Source organism: Lissotriton helveticus, chromosome 4_1 (genome assembly GCF_964261635.1).
Source record: "Lissotriton helveticus chromosome 4_1, aLisHel1.1, whole genome shotgun sequence".
In the NCBI taxonomy this organism is placed as follows: Eukaryota; Metazoa; Chordata; class Amphibia; order Caudata; family Salamandridae; genus Lissotriton; species Lissotriton helveticus.
Window position 1 is genome coordinate 564,626,253 of NC_136063.1, and position 10,869 is coordinate 564,637,121.

The 10,869-nt window shown below is 44.3% G+C and overlaps 1 protein-coding gene across 2 annotated transcripts in view; it reads right to left on the minus strand.

Moving 5' to 3' along the window:
• The window catches only part of XKR9 (XK related 9), a 335,451-nt gene extending 329,693 nt beyond the window's left edge, over nucleotides 1-5,758 (minus strand). Inside the window, exon 1 of one of the 2 annotated variants that reach the window (XM_078687158.1) lies at nucleotides 5,628-5,758. The gene's annotated coding sequence lies outside the window, so the exon portion shown is untranslated. Of the gene's footprint in view, nucleotides 1-4,579; nucleotides 4,773-5,627 lie in introns of those variants that run through there. The other variant, XM_078687159.1, reaches the window with a different exon arrangement.
• Between the last annotated feature and the right edge of the window lie 5,111 nt (nucleotides 5,759-10,869).

Sequence of the window (10,869 nt, forward strand, 5' to 3'; positions counted from 1 at the left end):
TTTCGTTATATTATTGTCATGTCGAGACTCTTCTTTGGATCTCAACCTGATCAGATCTCTAGTGACCTGTTCAGTGAACAGATCAATGGTGTCGTGAGGCATCGGGATGTTGGTTTAAATGGACTCCTCGGGCTCTCTTGTAATATGGGTGCACTATCATCACTTTGTGCTATATTAGAGTCTTTATTAGCAGCCTGTGCGTATGTCATACTCTCATCTTGTAATTCCTCCAAAACTGCCACTGTACTGAGATCATGGCTAGTTAAGAGCTCTGTTCCTGCACTAGAAATTTCCAACTGGCCAATGCGATTCCTTGGGCCTTGCAATTTGAAAAATGTCCGTAACTTGACCTTTCTTGCAAATTAAAAAGATCAATTCTAGTTTGAGTGTATTCCATTCTTTTAGATGAGGTTATCAAAAACAGGAAAGCATACAAATTTGTGTGTGATAAGTACGAATACAAATTGGGGCGGGTATTTACTTTCACTAAGGAAACAAAAAGTGGTAAGAGAAGACCGTTCCCAGTATGGCCAATGACATCGACCAATAAAGAATCATGCCTCTCAATATCGGAAAGCAGCACTGTCCAAAGCGACTCGGAATCAGCATCAAGTGGTGAAAATGTGGCCAGCTCTTGAGTTGATTTGGGATTTTTAATCTATGCTGAGGAGATGGATTTTATCTGGGAACAGAGAAAAAAGTCCCTACGACCACGGAAAAAACGCCAAGAATGCCTTTAGCACAAAAGGAACATCAGAAGGAGAGAGAGACGCAAATGCTGCAAAAGCCAAAGGAAGAGGGCAACAGAACAAAAGGTGGCAGAAGCGTCAGCCAATGTAGACCAAACCATCGTCAATCTAACAGATGTGCAGCTTAGTCAAGCTGAGAAACAACTGCTTGTTTTGGGCCTAAGTTTCTGTCCTGAGAGCAGTTTTAACTATGGGGAAACAAGAATAGACGTTTTTAAATTCATCAGGAAGCTCAAACTCAAAAAATATTACACCATCAAAGGAAAATCCCCCAGAGATTTAAATTCTCAACAGACTGGTTCTGGATGCAACAGGGAATTAGCAGCAGGAGATGTGCCATTGCTGAAAACCCCTAAATCTATTGGGGAGTGAAAGTGATCCCCATGTACAGACAGCAACCAGAACCCAAAGTTTAGCATGTATAGAGGATGTTAGCATGTCATCATCATGCCAAAGTCCGTTTAAAGCTCCATCAACGTTCATTCCTAATATGCCACGTGATGCCATTGACATCTTTCACGATAGTCACCGATGAACTCAAGAAACTAAACATTGCTACAAAAAAGCATAATAAGGTTTCTCCCAAGAAAAATGCACCATACTTCCAGCTGATGAAAAAGCTAAAAAATAATTCTTCAGTGATCATAAATAAAAGTGACAAAGGAGGTAATATAGTGCTATAGGACAAGAAGTAGTACAGAAAGGAGGCCTATAGGCATTTAAATGATCAGGAATGTTACCGCAAAATACATCCAGCTGAGGTGAAGAAAATTGGTAAAAATTACAAAGATGCCCTCAACCGATGGAGAAAAGAAGGACTAATTAGCAAGAATGAATTTGCATTTTTAAACATTCTTTAGCCCGCATACAGGCACTCATTAGAGACTATGAGGATTTAGCGAACACGGAGGTCAAATACATTTCTAGAAGACATACAGCGAGGCGGTATGGGGAGGCGGGCAGGCCTGGACGCACACTGGCATTTAAGATCAAGGAGAGGCTGGAACAACCTAGAGTTTACAGGATAGTTGATGATCAGGGAGGTGAATATTTCAAGCCAGCGGACATCGTAGAGCAGTTCCGTGGCTTCTATGCGGGATTTATCAGTCGCGTAGTAATGCATCGGAGGAGGAGTTTGAGACATATCTAGATTATATTGCTTGTGCCTGGCTTTCTGATGTACAGAGGAAATATCTATGCTTACCTGTAGACAAACAGGACATTAAGATGGCGATAGCGGCATTGTCCAATGGCAAGGCGCCTGGCCCAGATGGGCTTACGGTGGAATTTTATAAAAAATATGTGGACTTACTCGCTCCACACCTACTAGAAATGTATGCGGAGGCATATGAGAATGGTGTGTTGCCGCCCTGAGAGAGGCCTTGGTCATCACTCTTCTGAAAAAAGATAAGCCACCGGAGAAGTGTGAATCATATCGCCCGCTGTCGCTTATTAACATTGACGCCAAGATATTGGCAAAGATTCTGGCGATGAAGTTGCAACCGCTGCTACAGGGACTGGTGTTGCCTGATCAGGCAGGCTTCATACCAGACAGGTCCACCTCACACAACCTCTGCACGATCTTCTCAATGTTTCATGTCTTGGAGCCCGGCATGGAGGCTGCGGCGGTGCTGTTGGATGCAGCAAAAGCATTCGATTCAGTGGAATGGCATTATATGTACCGAGTTTTGCGACGCATGGGCTTCCCACCGCTTTTCATACAATGGATCAAGGTTCTTTATACGGTGCCGCATGCACGGATACGAGTAGGTGGGCTGACGTCTGAGTCATTTTGCATTGAGCAGGGGATGTTCAAAGTGGGCCATGGACTGGGCCTAGGATGCTTGGTTCCGGTCCAGAAAAGACATGGCTTGGCAGTTCGGGCTGGACTGTTCCCATGAGGCACAGGGCCAAGCCTGATTTGCATATGGCCATGTCTTAACTGGGGTGGTCTGGTGAGCAAAATAACGATGGATTAAACCCAGATCTGTGACTGGGGGTGAATGTTCTGCCATTGTGCAACATTCCGTCCATCAATTGTTGTTTTTACATATCCCTTCCGACAATTTACAATCCCACTTTTTCCTTTGAAATTTGACAGAAAAAGATATCTGTCACGTTTGTGATGGAGTATCCCATCCGCCTAGATCATAATCAGGCCCTAAAACTATGTGTATGAGGAGTATCCCATCAAACATAAAAAGAACTTTCACTATTTTACTTTCTATTGCGTCCAAACATTTCAAACGATTTGACCAGCATTGAAAGTACACAATGGGTACACTTCCTCTCTTTACAAAATAATAATACAAATGGCTTTTACTTAGGAGTAAACAAAGCAAACAAAATTAATTTTAAATTCCATTTTTGTAGAGATAGAAGTTATCATCTCCCATCCCTTTTGATACCTCTGACCAGCACCCCCACTTCGAAAATTGTTCCAACTCCCCTGTGTAGCACCATAGTCTTTTAATTTAAGATGCCCCAAGCAGGCAAATGTTTTGCTACAGCATAAAGCAGAGTATATATCGTTTTAAACCACCTAATCTAAGCCTCAGCGCTCCACAAAAGTCATAAATAAAATTCGGACATGCTAAGGATTTTGGGGGCCCTGGGCCAAGCATTTTGAGGGGCCCGGTTCAGAAAATCTTTGATTTCATGATCTAACTTCAGCTCTTTCATGCCCTCTTTTGCCAGGTCACTAACACTGCATATGCGCACGTATCCAAATTCTAATTGTGTTTACATTTAATATTCAGGGATAGTGACGTGTTTTCAGCATTTTAACACAGCAGTGGCTCACCAATATTACTGCAAATAATTTCTGAGCCACTCTCCCATTTGTCATATGTGAGATCCTGCATTAATCTAAAATAACCTTTTTTATGGATGTTGCATGAAACATAAACACATTTCTCTGCAAAATGTTTGTAATCGACTCTCACACATCACCCACATTAAGAATACATTAAAGGAAAACAGTATTCAAAACAATTTGTTTAAGATCAAGGTCATCAAGGCAAGACTCTCTGCAGAACAGAGCTGGCTCTATAAGGCCCCCCTTGAAGGCTGGGGCCCTGGGCCACAGCCCACTTTGCCCATGCCTTAAAACGTCTCTGAAATAAATGCAATATCATAAATGAATAAAGAGGATAAAGTGCATGTACATAGAGGCCTTCAATTCCTGCACCTTGTACTGGAGAGCAGCTGGGGAGAGGTTACCTAGCAGGTTATAATTACTGAACAACATGCGAGAACACGACACTGGTACACGCTCTGAAAAGGCATTTCTGCTACAGGTGTGTATTTGTCTATGAGCCAAAGTCTTGCATTCTAGGAACTTTACCAGGAAGATTGAAAAGCGCGCTTAGGGTAGGAGGAGTTAGTGTTCGTGACACCGCCGTGAGTCACATTTCCCACACAGTACAAAGTTTACTAACAGACAAAATTGTAACTAAATCACTTATGAATGAACTCATTGTTACTTACATTCACGCTCCCACCGCTACCCTTTAGGAGAAAAAAATCTTAATTTTAAAACTGAAACAAGGTGAATTTATAAAATCTCCAACTGTTCCTGTCCTGCGACATTATGCTGACTGGGTTCCTATTTTCGATTCTTCAGAGATATGTTCCTTTAGAAACAACTAGCAACCTGTCAATGGGCGTGATTAGTTATATTCTTAAAGAGTTAGAGATCTGCTTAGACTGTTCATAGTCAACCGTCTCCTGGCAAACCACGGGCCCCATGCAGAGCAAGCAATACATTGATTACAACAGCCAATAACATACGAGTCTAGGACTGTTCCAGGTGCTAATTGCAAACGTACCTTGTTTTCTCACAACATAGCATATTTTGCCACTCAAAGATCTCCTGCATAAATCCATGAGCTTGAATGACAGTCTTTGCGCCCCGTTCTGCTTTCCATAACCGTATTTCCTGTTACTAGGCGAGGCTGCCGGTTGTGAGTATGTCAATGAAAGAAATGTGAAACCGCCGAGGCCACGTGATTTCACCAAAGTAAATCTCACCGGCTTTTTGTGGGCAGGTCTATAAGGAAAAATACGTCGGACTCTGGGCGGGAGTCGTTTCACGAAAAAGCGTGAACCCCTTGACTCATAATTCAATCTCATTTTAGTAGACGGAGCACATATACAAGGGAGCTATATATATTTGGTGTGCAACATATTTTCCAAAAGTGTGATCACACGAAGCTTTCAACTGAATGCGGGGATAAGTATAGGCAATTTACAGTATAACTATCTATAATGATGTGTGAATATCATATAACTGGCATGCATCTTTAGATACTGTATGACTTTTTTTCTCGCGGGAGTGGCTTGTGTGTACCCGCGTGTCTAGTGTATGTGGAAAGCACAATAGTTCGCTTTGGGGGGTGCTCCAGTGGTGACAGGTATTTTCACCAGTTTTCCCTCCACGGCCAAGGCGTTATTGCTATGAATTATTGACTACGTATGAATAATAACGCATGAATAATCGGCGCACCTTGCTCTTGTGTGAGGCCGTGTGAGACCGAGCATTGCGGGAGGGGGCCAGTTACTGCACGGTCGTCTGATTTCCTGTAAACCTACACAACTCGGTGTGTTTTTCTTGTGCATGCTTCTGTCTATCTTCTGATGTAGGAAGGCGCAGGTGGTATGTATGTGCAGTTTTTATATTTCTTATGCATTCTTCTATCTTCTGTGGTAGGAATAAAATGCACATGTGATATGTATGTTCTGTATCTGTTGCGTGTGCGGACTGGTATGTGCGCCCCGTGGTCTTTCATGCACCCGCCTCACCCCTGGCGGTGAAGATAGGCAGGGAAAATGACATTTCAATCAATCAGTCAGGGTTGGTAACGCGCAACTACTCACCCGTGGGGGTCTCAAGGCGCTGGGTGGGAGGGTGGGGCGGCTCCGTTGAGTGCTGAGGTCACTAGGAAAAGCCCGGCCTTGAGGTCCTTCCTGAACTCGGACATTTCGCACCGAAACGTACTGCATTCCAGTCCGCGTTTCAAAACCGAAAATGAAGATATTGTTCCAGCCCCACGAACCAGTTCGTCAGGTGTGCCGGGTGGGTGTTGAGGCGGGGCAGTGATAGTATTTTGTAAAGAATTGTGTATTTTAAAGCACAACGCCCTTCCAGAACTAAGTACTTACGAACAGAACCGAATGTTCTGAAATACAGTTTGACATGTAACAATAAAAACGTTTTTACTATTTCTAAACACAGTTCTGTTTTGACACAATAAGCTTAAACTGCGTTTACTGTCTCTAGTGGGAAGGACGATGTAGTCTACATTTCCTAGCCTGAGCTACCGGTCTACAGGTAGCTACAGGCGTTAGCCTTGTTAACGCACTGGCCTTACTTATAAATATGACACTGCAATCATGTTCAGATACTAATACCAACCGATAAATAACTCTGATCCTGGCTGTTAGACGATTCCTTATCTGTCCCATAGGGAGAGAGAGAGAGGGAGAGAGACTGTGCTGCTGCCTGAATTGCTGTCGAGTTCACGTCAAGTACAGATAAATCCTGGGTTGGGGAACACTCCTTAACTGCACACCCTATAAGCCATAATTGATCGAATCGTTACATCAGAAATGTCTCGTTTTCCTGCACATGGAACCTCTTGCTGTCTGTGTGAAGGGAGTTTAGAGCAGGGCTAGGCTGACCTTTAATCCCACCCGGCATTTCCCCGGTGGGCTGGAGCCATTGGCGGGCAGTTTTGAAAGCCATGGGCCGCTGCTGTTGCTTCTGTCTTTTCCCACTTACCTAGGTCTATTGCTTCAGGCACAGGGGAGCAAAGAGGGAGGGAGGCATATGGAAAGAAAGAGACCAGAGAGGGAGAAGAGAGAAAGGTGTGAAGGAGAATGGAAGGATGGAAAGACATATGTAGGTGGTTTGAGCATTTTTGCCGGGGCTGTTCTTGTTTATCCAGATCGGATGTGGTTTAAAGCTATCCATACAAGCAGCGACCGGTCGGCTGCTTAACCCTCACAGAGGAAGTCTAGATCTCATTTCATCATTACATGTAAATTGTAGGTCTCCAACTTAATCTGCCGGTGTGCACTTGTGAGTCGACAGCTATAGGTCTGCGCATAACCGTTTAATAAAGGGCTTACTGTGTGTCCTACCAAACACCTTTGATTTTTTCCTCATCTGGCCAAGGAAGTTGGCATTGATGCGGCACGAAAGGCAGTGCTTGAAATGGAAAAGTAAAAGTGCAGGTACCTTGTACCAGAGTATCTTCTTGCTTCTTCAATATAAAGTATTGCAAAAGTGCCGAGAACTTCAGTCATTCTGCCTAACAACATAAAGAATTGCAAGTACTCAGAGCAAGTACTCGGAGCTGGACAATACCGGCCCATTTAAAGCACCGAAGAAAGGTGTCGGCCATTGCTACAATGGTCAGGAATGTGCCTCTATCTTGGAAGGAGGGTACTACCTGAAGGGGATTCTGATGCAGTGTTTAGAACAAATCCCAAATAAATACTGGCATGATAAGGAAACCAAAGTTCATGATGGCAATACGGTCACACTGTCCACTCACGATGTTGTGGGTCGATAGCATGAGTTTGCTCACATTATTTGGAATTTATTCAAAACACCACAACATAATCTTCCTCAACTTGTGCCCTGCTTAGAGGTGTGCAACAATAAAGAATCTATTAGGGATCTGAACTTTATAATATTGGAACATAAAATTACAGAGGATCCTTCAACTGGAAGACCCTGATGACGAGGACATTAGGAAAAACGTAGCTGTTGTTTCGACTAGTACTTTTTTTAGTCAGGAAGAATCTTGCAGCTTTATGAGAGATTACTGTACACTATGATGCTGATGAAAAGTTGTCCTGGGATAGGTTTTGAAAGTGATGAAATAAAGTTGTGCAAGGGACATCTGAACAAAGCAAAGTATTCAATTACATTTTTCAGACTTTTTTGTCATTTGTTTATGGTCGTTATTATATGTTGACAGTAGGTAGTTATATTGAGGCTGATTATAAGGGCTTCAGTCCGTATGCCATCATATTGAGGATTGGGACCACCCGCCTACAATGCAGTGGTCTCACAGGCTAATTAAAATGCGACCACCACTGTGGCAGTTGCAATGACTATGTTTTGTATTGCAGCTGGTGCTGCGCTCTGCAGCAATATGGTGCCTCCCACATGGTGCAGGGATATAGGTCCTGTGTCTGTGGGCCACAGGGAAAGGGGGCTTGCTATGGGCCCCCAATATCTCTTACCGCCAGCCTTTTCATGGCGGAAAACCCGCATGAAATGACTGGCCGAAAGGGACATTGTAATCCCTTCGGCGGTGCCAGGTAGGCACTGCCAGCATTGCAGGGACTACGAGCCCCGCCGCCACACTGGTGGGCTCACACATGGGGGGGCGGTAAAGCTGGTTACGATTTCTACTAAAAAGCTGCTTTTCCGTTGCCTACATCTTTGATGCCAGTTGATGAATCTTCACAAAAGGTTCCCCAAAAATTTGACACTTACTTTAGCTTGTGTCTGGAAAGTTTCAGAGTGGCCCATGAAGCAGGGGCAGAGAAAAAGCGGGGTTCCCAAAACGTGTTTTTGCCATGTTAATTCCCATAGGAGTTTTTAACACGACTGAAGCCTAAACAGCTGGACGGAATGAAACTAAGGCGTCGATTCTGCTCTTGGTCGGAAGGGCTTCGAATCGGATTTGGTTTTACCTAAACCGATCCGGAGCCCTTGTTTTTGACCGACTCGTTCCCAATTCCGAATTGATCAAGTACTATGCCTGGAAACTGTTAGCGCTGACTGAATTGGTTCCAAAAGGCATTCAGAGAGAGAGAGCCTTTCCGGAGCCGATTCGTACAGCTCTGTGGACTCGGTTTCCAAGCGAGCAAGTACGATGACCGATTCGGACAGCCTTTCCGATTTGGTTTTCCCGGATCGAATGGGCTGCCGGAATTGGTATTTGGGGGCCCATAGCAGGCCTCAATTCACCTAGGGCCCTCAGATTCGGGCCTGTGGGGGTACCCAGGGGTGCCCTCTTCCAAACCATGCACAGTGTGGCAGGCACCCAGGGGTGTCCGCCAAAGGGTGCACAATTATCCCCAACCGCCCCTTTTGTCAATGCAAGCCTGTGTACGCGTTTGTTACACAGGCTTCCATTGAAGTCAATGGGAGTCCGACAGAATCGTATCAGGGTGCATTCAAATGCATCTTAGTTGTTTGGTTGGACTACCCCAACCGAGTCGTCTGGAAAGCCTTACAGACCAGAGTAGTTTGGTTTGCTTTCCGAACGAGATCGGAATTGGGCCCTCAATGTGGCCGAAAGCTAGCTCTTGGTCCAGAAAGCATGCTTTTTGTGATTTGGTGTAAATCCGTTCAATAGTTCTAGAGATATTAACCAAAATCCAAATTTGTACAGAATTGGGACTATCTTTCTGTCCTATTGCTAACTTTGAATATTCCCGCACCAGCATTGACATTCAGAAAATTGAAATTACTGAAGATTCATGCCCTGAAATAAGACAGAGCTAACTCAGGGGATGGGTTGGGGGTATCCTGTGACCCAGTAGCTGATGTTCTCTCTGTCATGATCGCCGTATGCCGATAATCACTGTCTGTCATGTAGTTCATACGGAGTACGGAACAGGAACATCCCGAACTACAGTTCCCAGGAGCATTGCGGGTCACGTGTTACGTGGGCTGCGTCGACTCCGATGACAGAATATAATGGCGGCGGTCGGATGAGGCAGCGCCGATAATTCCGGATTGTGGATCCCTGGTATAGCGGACTGAATCGTCAGCTACTCATCACCGTGATCTTTGAGGCGGTAAGGGTGCACCTGCACCACTCTACCGACCGCCTGGTCTGGGCTATAGAAGACTCTATAATTATCGAGCCGTTTCGAGTCTTTCAGAGAGCGATTGAAGCTCTTATAACTGTGTCCGATTTCCTTGAACTTTCCTCTGTTGGATTAGACTGGATTTCGGTGGTCTCATGCAGAGGAATCTTTGCTTTTGTTATTTGTTTCTTTGACTTTTGCTTCTCTGTTGGAAGAGATCGCTTGCCAGTGCTCTCATGCAGAAAAGCACCTTTGGTATTGTTCGAACACATCATTAGGGCACATTACCTATTGACTGCAATTTATTAAGATGTTTGGGAATACCAGAATTGAAGATAGGAGGTTCTAGTGCTATTCTCTGCAGACATATACTTTTGCTTTTCAAATACCTAGTGAATCAAACTAGGAAAGATTTAATTTTGGCTTTAGCACTTACTTTTCATAAACCCTTGGAGTGTTGCCTTAGCGTTTTCTTTACTTCTTTTTTCAAGAGAGAGTAGAGGGCAGGTACCCACTGAAGTCTATGGTTGAATACTTCACTGCACATATAATGGTACGCACTACAGGGCCGTTTCTAGGTGTTTTGCCACCCTAGGCGAGAATTGAAAAATGCCGCCCACTCCCTTTTACTACCATCACTCTCTCCCCATGTCATCCAGGCTAGAAGCCTCAATCATTTCCTGCTTTGATAGAGTTTCTATTATGGTCTTTTGGGTCTTTTTGAAGCATTGCACTAACACATTGGTGTTGGTTGGCACACAGCGATGCAGTAAATCACTCTACCTGACTCTCACATTCCCTCAAAGGTGAAAAGGTAAAATGTGTTCCTTGGCAGGATATCACATTCTTTGAAAATTCAACCATGAAGATGAGTGCCAGAGGGCCCTCGCCATTATCTGAGGCACCACCTCGGAGTACATATTGGAATGGTCCACCACACCGTAGACACATTTATGGGCTGTGTCCATCATCTCACATGGGACATCAATCAATGGTAGAGGCAATGAAGGAGACTTGGAATGGCCTCTAGTCTTGCCACTCACTTTAGATGCTGGTCATACCTGGCTAGTAGAACAATAGATCGAACCTGTCCTTTGTCTGTTTGGCTGAAAGTAACTTATGAGCTAGAAACAAGATAACATTTCGGTGTGCCACTAGAGCTATCAGAACAGGTACTTACACCTGTTCTGGTTCTATAGGTTTTATGTACGGTAGACCTTCCTCCCAGACCAAGCTTTGACTGCTAACCACCCCAGTGGCAACTTGTTCTTTGATCACCGTG